Below are 8,432 nucleotides of genomic sequence, written 5' to 3' on the forward strand. Positions count from 1 at the left end.
TTATTAGAAAAATTAAAGAAATAAGAGGCAGTGCAAATTGATGACAATGTATTGTTTTGTTTTAATTGCGATACCTTGGCTCCTTTCGACCACTTTCAGAAAATTATAATGTATTATTGATTGGATTTAAATGTGACATACTTGAGAATTTTGGATGCAAAGTGTCCAAAATTAAGAGTTTAGGATGTAAAGTATTCAAAATTAAAGTTTAGGGTGTAAAGTAGAAAAGCGGTACAAGGTAAAATTAGTCCTTTTTAAAAAATTCTCTTTTGGAAATGAAACCAAATATAGTTGCTATAGAAACAGCTCCAATTTAGTTAACCAAAACTAGAAGACCATTTTGCAACTGCTACGTCCCCAGAATTTCTCATTTTTCTCGGAACCAAAAAGTTTTACCATGCAATAGGTCTTAATATATGGACTGTGGCTGAAATTAGACTCTAAAAATTAGAAGTTCTGGATTCTAATCCTCCTACTCTTCCCGCTCCTTAAATTCCACCTTTCCGTACTAAAAAATAATTTAAAAAAAATTACTACCTACGAGTCACCCGCCCATTTCAAAGTGCAAGTTCTTTGAAATTTCATGACCTTTAACCGAATTAAACTTTTCTTGCTTTCGGCGGTTCTTTCATTTTCTTTTTCGAAGAATTTTTAGGTTCATCTAATGGTCCTTTCAAACACCGAAGAAAGATTTAATGTGTTAAAGGGCTGCGACTGAGGAAATTTCCAATCAATTTGCCTTTGATCTAATTCTTGGAACAATTATCATTTCACAATGTGAAAGAAATCTTGCATTTCATCCATGGAAGACCTTTACACGTTATCTCGATTTCAATATTGTACCATAATGAGTAATCGTGAATCGAGTGTCCAATTTTATTTTTTTTTAAATCACTTTATATCCCTTATATTTTCCATATTGCACATTTCAAAGCTAGTCCAAACTGCACATATAATTGAAGGTCCTACTCTATCACTTTGACAAGGCTTCCAAATGATTCTCTCTTTCAACATGCATATATATTTTCCACATTGTGTCCTATTTTGTAAAGGAATGTGAAACTGGATTTATGTTGTTGCTTTTATTTATTTATTTATTTATTTGGGGAAACAGAAGAGATGAGGAGCACACGTTGCAATAAACAATTTTTTGTTTCTAATTTTTTTTTATTGGGATGGACAGGAATTAAAGGAAGGTTTCTTGCTTTATAAATATTGTTCTGATTGTTTGATGAGCTAACAACATTGAAAAAGCAATTGGACAAGTTATCCTCATTCTAAACACTATCCAATTCGAAATGGGGAAAAAAAAAGAGAGAAAAAAATCTTCGCGATGGAAGATGTTTACTAGTAAAACATCTATGTTTCAATTCATCTTTTATCTTTGAATATAGTTAATTTAAGGCAGAGATATCCTGCATGAATGTCAACTATTGGAGCACAAATCTAGAAAAGTTCATACGATAAGGAAAATGGAGCGTTTCGTTTTAGACTTCAGAAAAGTTTTTCTTTCCTAAAAAGTCAAAGATAGAAAATGTCAAGAAACATATATATATATATATATATATATATATATATATATATATAAGGGATAATTTCATAAACCTCCCTTGAGGTTTCTAATAATTTCACTTGGCTCCCTTAAGGTTTCAAAAATTACACCTACCTCCCTTGCCCATTTAAAATGACAATACTAATCTTAATATTTTAATAAAGGGATAATTTCACAAACCTCCCCTGAGGTTTCTGACACTTGCACTGAGACCCCTCAAGGTTTTAAAAATTTCACCTAGCTCCCCTGGCAGAGTTTTGGGGTCCATTGCTGACATGCAGAGCATTGAAATGACCAATTTGTCCTTAGAGTTTGGTTTAGAGTTTGGCAGAAATATTAATTAAGAGAAGCATGCTTTGGGACTGCACATGCTTTCTATGTTTCCATCTTTTGTTCCCTCAAAGTCCGCGGCAGTTTAGTGAGCTTTTCAATACCATAGAGGAAAATTTTAGTGAGCCTCTCCATCCTGAGCTCTTGGCATGAAGACTGGCAATACATGTCTGCACTTTCAATTATGATAGAATACTTAATATCGCTGAGAAACTTAGGCTCTCATTTAGTGCTTACGAAAAAATGAGAGAGAATTTTTTTTTTCTAAAAAATATAAGAACTGAAAACTTGATTTATAGCAGCCAAGAAACTCGATTTCAATATCATGAGCATGATACTTATATTCTCACAAGGGACTATATTTTGGACAAGTCTCTTTGAAAAGATGAACCACAGTGGATTCTAAATGTGGTGTATATATCGGTGATGTGGGAGTGATGGAGTTTTACAAAATATAAATTTCTGGTTTCATGAATATGGAGAAAAATGTGTGCCAGAATGTATGATGTTGTGAGCACCACAATGGCCACTAAAGGCAAACATCCTGGTTGAAACAATTTTGACAAATGATGCTATAATTATATGGCAAAGCGGATCAGCTTATGGAGCTTCTAGCATCTCATTAAAATAGGCAAGATTACTTTATGCTGTAACAGTGAAATGTTGCCACGCCTCATAGTCATTGATCTTCTTGTGGATATCTCATGACAAAACTTTAACAGCCAATGCCCGTGATTGATATTTGACAAGAAAAGAATTAATTCTTGCAATTTAGAACCAACCATCCAAAAAAAAAAAAAACAATTCCCATTGCAGAGAGCAGGCTCTGAGATTTGTACCTGTGGTTTAGCAAACCAAGTCATGGACTTGAAAGTAGACAACCTCCTAAATAGATCATCACGGTCCCATGGTCTGCAAGATGGAGCTTGTGCTGAACCACTTGAACCTGATGATACCTGCATTTCCTCAGTTGGATTTAACCTCGATTTTGGACCAAGTATGCCCAATGCAGAGAATACATTCGGCCGTTTCTTGCCTTTCAACCACCGAACTCCATCAGCACTACTGTTTTAACCAATATTGTCAAAAAAAAAAAAAATCATTGGCAACAAGTTTCACTCTCTCTGGTTGTAGCATTTCAATTCTTATTGACAAACACAAGCACACAAAAGAAATGCAAGATCAATTTCCTTGCTCGGAGCTATCCAATTCTTGTAGATATACGCAGATACACACCAAGGATGAAGCAAAAAAAAAAAAATTTTGAAATACATGCACGCACACAAAACACTCCCTTTAAAGGTACATTTTGGTATTTCAGGTAGAAACTTCTATTTTAACCACTCAAACACGGTATCATACTCTACAAACAAGCAAAAATCTGGCCGTTGCAATTTGCAGCTAGCCGTTGCAAAATCTGCCAAATAACTGTTGCATGACACATCTAGTGCTTACAATTTTTTTATTGCACTTACACCCCCTCAACTTTAGTAATCAGTCCAAATCATTTATTCTTCTTTCAATCTTCTACTAATACAAGGAGCAAAAGGGCAGCCATGGAATAAAAATACCTTCTCACACATGAAAATAATATTGTAATATGATTTGGACTGCTTTGTTACCAAAAACTCAAAAGCAAGGGAGGCCAGTGAAATTTTGAGAACTTCAAGGGGTCTCAGTGCAAGTGCCAGAAACCTCAGGGGAGGTTTCCGAAATTATCCCTTTAATAAAACTCCCTTGTTGCCATGTTTATACAAAGAATGGATTTTATTTTTTTTCCTTTTTCATTCTTGTTCATTTCTCTAATATTTCATTAGAATTATAGAAGAACTATTAATGTTGTCCCTAATATCTATCTAGATCAAACGTTAAATGAGTAATTTTTTTGATAACTTTTAATATCATTCAATTTTTAGTAGCTCTTTTTTTTTTGTATCAAAATCAAGAATAATTAGAAAGAAATGGCCCAAAATCAGTACTAAACTATGGTAGTTCCATCACTAAACTAGCCATAAACTTTTATTAAAAAAATAGTCTATAAACTTAAAAAAAAAAAGATAGCATTTTTTCTATCTTAAAAAGAATCTATATCCCTAATAAAGCACTATAAATATAGCCTATTATATGAAAAGATTTATTGTTATAGTTGATTATCAAGTAACAAATATTGGCATGAAAAACTTGAGACTCTTTTTCTTTTGTAATTGTGCCAAATTACTTTACAATTGTTTAGAAGAATAAATTAAACTTTAAAAGATAAGGGTATTTTAGGGTATTCATTAAATTTTTGACCCTATTTTAAGATTTGATTACCAAAGTGTCAAATCAAGGAAGGTAAGTGTAATTTTTAAAACTTCAAGAGAATTAAGTGAAATAGTCAAAAATCTTAGGGGAGGTTTCTAAAATTATCCCATTATATTGTGTGTGTGTGTGTTGGAGGAATAAAAAATGGAATGATCAAAGAAAGAGTTTGGCACGTCTTCAGCAACACCTTGATTAACAATGATGCTGGTTTTGACTAAACCAAATAATTAAAGAAATGGCAAAGCCCCACTTTCTAAAGAAGATGAGCGGAAAGAGCAAAGATCCAGCATGCCTTTTGGGCATAACATAAGGAAGCAATTTGGCCAATTCATGCAAAACTAAATCTATTTTGTTCAAGCAATATTTTACACGCACGCCTGGATGTAGATTGGAATCCACAAGCAGGGTTGGTCAAATATTATCTTTGTTTTACTTATAGTTGCTTTCCATGCATGGCAACTCGTAATAAATATGGGGAGAAAATATAGGTGCTTTCATCTTCTTTACGAGTCATTTTCATTTTTGTCTTTGATCGATGTAGAAAATTTTGTGTCACTATGCTCCAAATTCCAAATATGTGGAGGTACAAGACACTAGCAGCCCAAGCACAAGCAAAATCCTATTTCTCTTTTTCTTTAACAATTTCGTCATTGGGGCTCACAATTGAGATTCTTCCACAAAACTCTGACATGTATCATTTTATCTTCTCCGCAAATCAGCTAACAAAAACAAAAATAAAATAGAAGACTTTTGTTACGTGTCAAACCACTTCTTGCATCTATCGATCATAGTTAATCAATGGCAGTTTAGTTTTCATCGGACGTGCAAAATACTGAGTGTGAAATGTATATTATCATTATCATTTTTACCTTCTTCTTCTTCTGATCAATTTTTGGCTTCTTTTCTCCGTCTCCTCTTTGTTCCGTGACCTTTCTAAAGTTGGCTTTGCAAAGAATGATAGCAAGAAACGTTGAAAAGGAAAGTTTCAACGAGACCAGGTCTATCCTTTAGCAACCTGTGATGACGGATGAATACTTGTTAGTCGCACCCTAAAGAAGCAATTGTATATAGATGGCATATTTTCTGCTTGAGCACATATATTTTGAATACTTTGACAAAAAAAAAAAACATATATTTTGAATACCATGGATAAAACGAGGAACTTTTCCAAATCTATTTGTCAAATATTGGTTGTAAATTGAACGAATCACATGGTACTTTAACCTTATCCTCAAGCACATCTACATTGAACACCGTACGCCTGTTATGCTCTGTGCTTTAGAAATTGGTCTAATTCCACTTTTCTTTTCAGCATTAAAATAATTTTCATGTGGGCTGCACCCTGCCTTCCAAAATCACATTAATATTCCAGTGTGACAGAGTAATAAATAATCCACCGACGGACAAGAATTTTTTTTTGAGAATAATGCAGTAACTCTTTTTGTAATATAATATGTGAGATAAAAAAAAATAGTCGAAAAGTTGAAAAGGTGATTGGAGTAAAAAAAATTTTACAAATAAAAACATATTCAATAACTTCAATTTCCGACGTCTGAATTCTGAAATCTTCCGTTTTTTTTCCCTTGACAATACAAGAAGAAAATCCTAATGTCATGTACTTATTATTATTTTTTGAAGGAATGTCATGTACTTATTCAACCATGTGTAACACATTGTAAGACGAGATAATCCAACAAGAAATTCAAGCCCTGAGAAATTACTCAAAACGCTTCGCCAAACAGCCATTCGTAAATTCCTTGTAATCATGTACCTTACAAGAACCCGAGTACCCGACTTCCTCGGTATTGATTGCAAAGTGAACATGTAGAACCAACGATGTAAATCAAACCACGTTCTGAAAAAGACAGCAGCCTTCTAGAAGGATGAAAGCGTGCTTCGTCTGGAAGCAAAGATCAGCATATTTGATGATGCAAAGTGTAATATTTTAAAGAAAATTTAGGACTTGATCAACCAAGGTTTGCTTAGTCAGGCAACTTACGTAGATTGGTTCAAATTAGAGGAATTCAACTTAGAGGGGCTCCAGGAGAAAGCAAATGCCCATCCATTAGCAAAGCGCGTTCTATCCTTTTTACCCTTTTCGTTTAGTCTTTAAATATACCAGTGAATCAAGGGTGCTAAAATTTTTGATTACGCAAGGAACAATGGATTCATACGTGGAAATATGCATGAAAAGCAACTCAATCCTAGATGCATCCTGTATTCAATATATTGAGAACTATCAGTAAGGTTTTTTCAATTTTGAACAAAATGCATAAGATAAGCACATGAAAAAGAATTTAAAAACATGAGTCCACCATGAAAATTGTATATTTATTAACTACCCTTTGAAGTGTGCAGACTTTTGTCACAAAATTTTTTTTTTTTTTTTTTAAAATTTGCACTGACTCCACTTCTTATCCTACTTTTTAAGGCGTAGAATAGAAGAAACCATGACGGTAACTTATTGGTGCATTTGATAAAATTGAAATTTAAAATCTGAAATTTGAAGTTTGAATATATTAAGTTATTGAATTGTTAAATATTAAATCTGATACATTTGAGTGTATATTACATTAATTGATAAGTGAATAACTTATCAATTATTTTTGGAAGCAAGTTTTGCCTAAAAAATTCAGTGCCGCTTAATTGATTTAGATGTTTTATTTTTGGTTATCAAATGCATCTAAACATATTAAGATATGAAACTATTAAATATAAGTGCTGAATTGGATTATCAAACAGAATAAATTATACAATGACTTTTCAGTTTTTTTTTTCGCAAGACTTTTTTATGGTCTAAATCCTTGAGAAACCATATAACAACATTAAGTTAAGGAGCTTTATCACTAGTTGTCTTGTTGAATGGCCATTCTAGTTTTGATACCAAGACGCAAGTTGAAGAGTCCGATAAGGGCCTGTTTGGCATCTTAGCTTTTTAGTAAGTTTTTCTTTTACAAGTTTTCTTAAAAAATTTTAGTTACAAGAATCTTAAAAAAAATTTCAAAATTTTTAAAATATACACCTCAAAATATCCAAAATACACACAAAAAAATTTGTTTCTTTCTTTTTTTCTTTTTCCCTCTTCCACCTCAGTCCACCACCAATGCTGGTGGCCAGCGCCGCTGCTATTGATTGCTCCTCTATTTTTTTTTTCATTTTTTTGCTCCTTCTCTCTCTCTCTTTCCCCTCCCTCCTCATCCCCCATCCTTCCTCGCTTCCTCCCTCTTCCTTTCCCTCCTCCCCTGCCACCCTCTCTCTCTCACGCTCTCCTTTCCCTTCCCCTCGAGTTGCAAGAGGTTGTGGGGCCAAAGGAAGGGGGATGGGGGAAGAAGGAGGAAGGGGAGAGGAGAGGAAAAAGGAGGAAGGAGAAGAAGGGAGAGAGAGGAGAAGGACATGAAAAAAAAATGGTAGGCGCCAATGCTAGTGCTAGCGGAGGTGCCGGAGGTGATGACGGGCAATGACTGGAGTAGAGATGGTGGCGAGGAGGAAGAAGAAGAGAGAAAAGGGCAAAAAATGGAAAAGAAAAATAAAAAAAATTTCAATTTTTTCACAAAAAATTTTCTACAACTAGCTACATTAAAGTTTGATACAATCATTCAAAATATTTACCATCGGACAAATGGCTAAAATACAAAGATGGATATGCCTATGCTAAGATTTTCAAGTGTAGGAGTCCATGAGGTTTTGAATTGCATTTTTCTAGATTTTTTATAGAAAAATTACTGTAGCGATTTGATATATGTGAGGTAAAAAAGTGATTGGAAAATGTGTTCACGGAAAACGTAACACTTTTTTTTTGGAAAATTGCTGTCCAAACAAGGCCACCGCGCACGGATGGTTTTCGTGATTCTAATATTTGCCAGATTGGTATATACAATTTTGGGAGGATATATATTCTTTTCCTAAATGAGCTAGCTTAATAACTACTAATAATCACAGCTCAAGGAGCCTTTTCTGCAATGATGCCAAAGGAAAATGCTATTTACTACTATATATTAAGAGCTTCCACTATGCAAAATAGATTCAACGATTACCTGTCCATCTAATTTAGAAAAAAAAATGTGGTTGTATGTAGTAGTTATTCTATTTCTAGAAAGGAATTTCTTTCTTCCACTTTTCTATTAACTTTAAACAGGGAATCCCCCATTTTACAATATTACTACATATTAAATGGCTTACAAAACTAGACCTGACTCATCAATCTTATACATATAGTTGATAACTTGTTAGAAGAACTCATGAAGTC

The sequence above is a fragment of the Coffea eugenioides genome, chromosome 10 (genome assembly GCF_003713205.1).
Source record: "Coffea eugenioides isolate CCC68of chromosome 10, Ceug_1.0, whole genome shotgun sequence".
Lineage (NCBI taxonomy): Eukaryota > Viridiplantae > Streptophyta > Magnoliopsida > Gentianales > Rubiaceae > Coffea > Coffea eugenioides.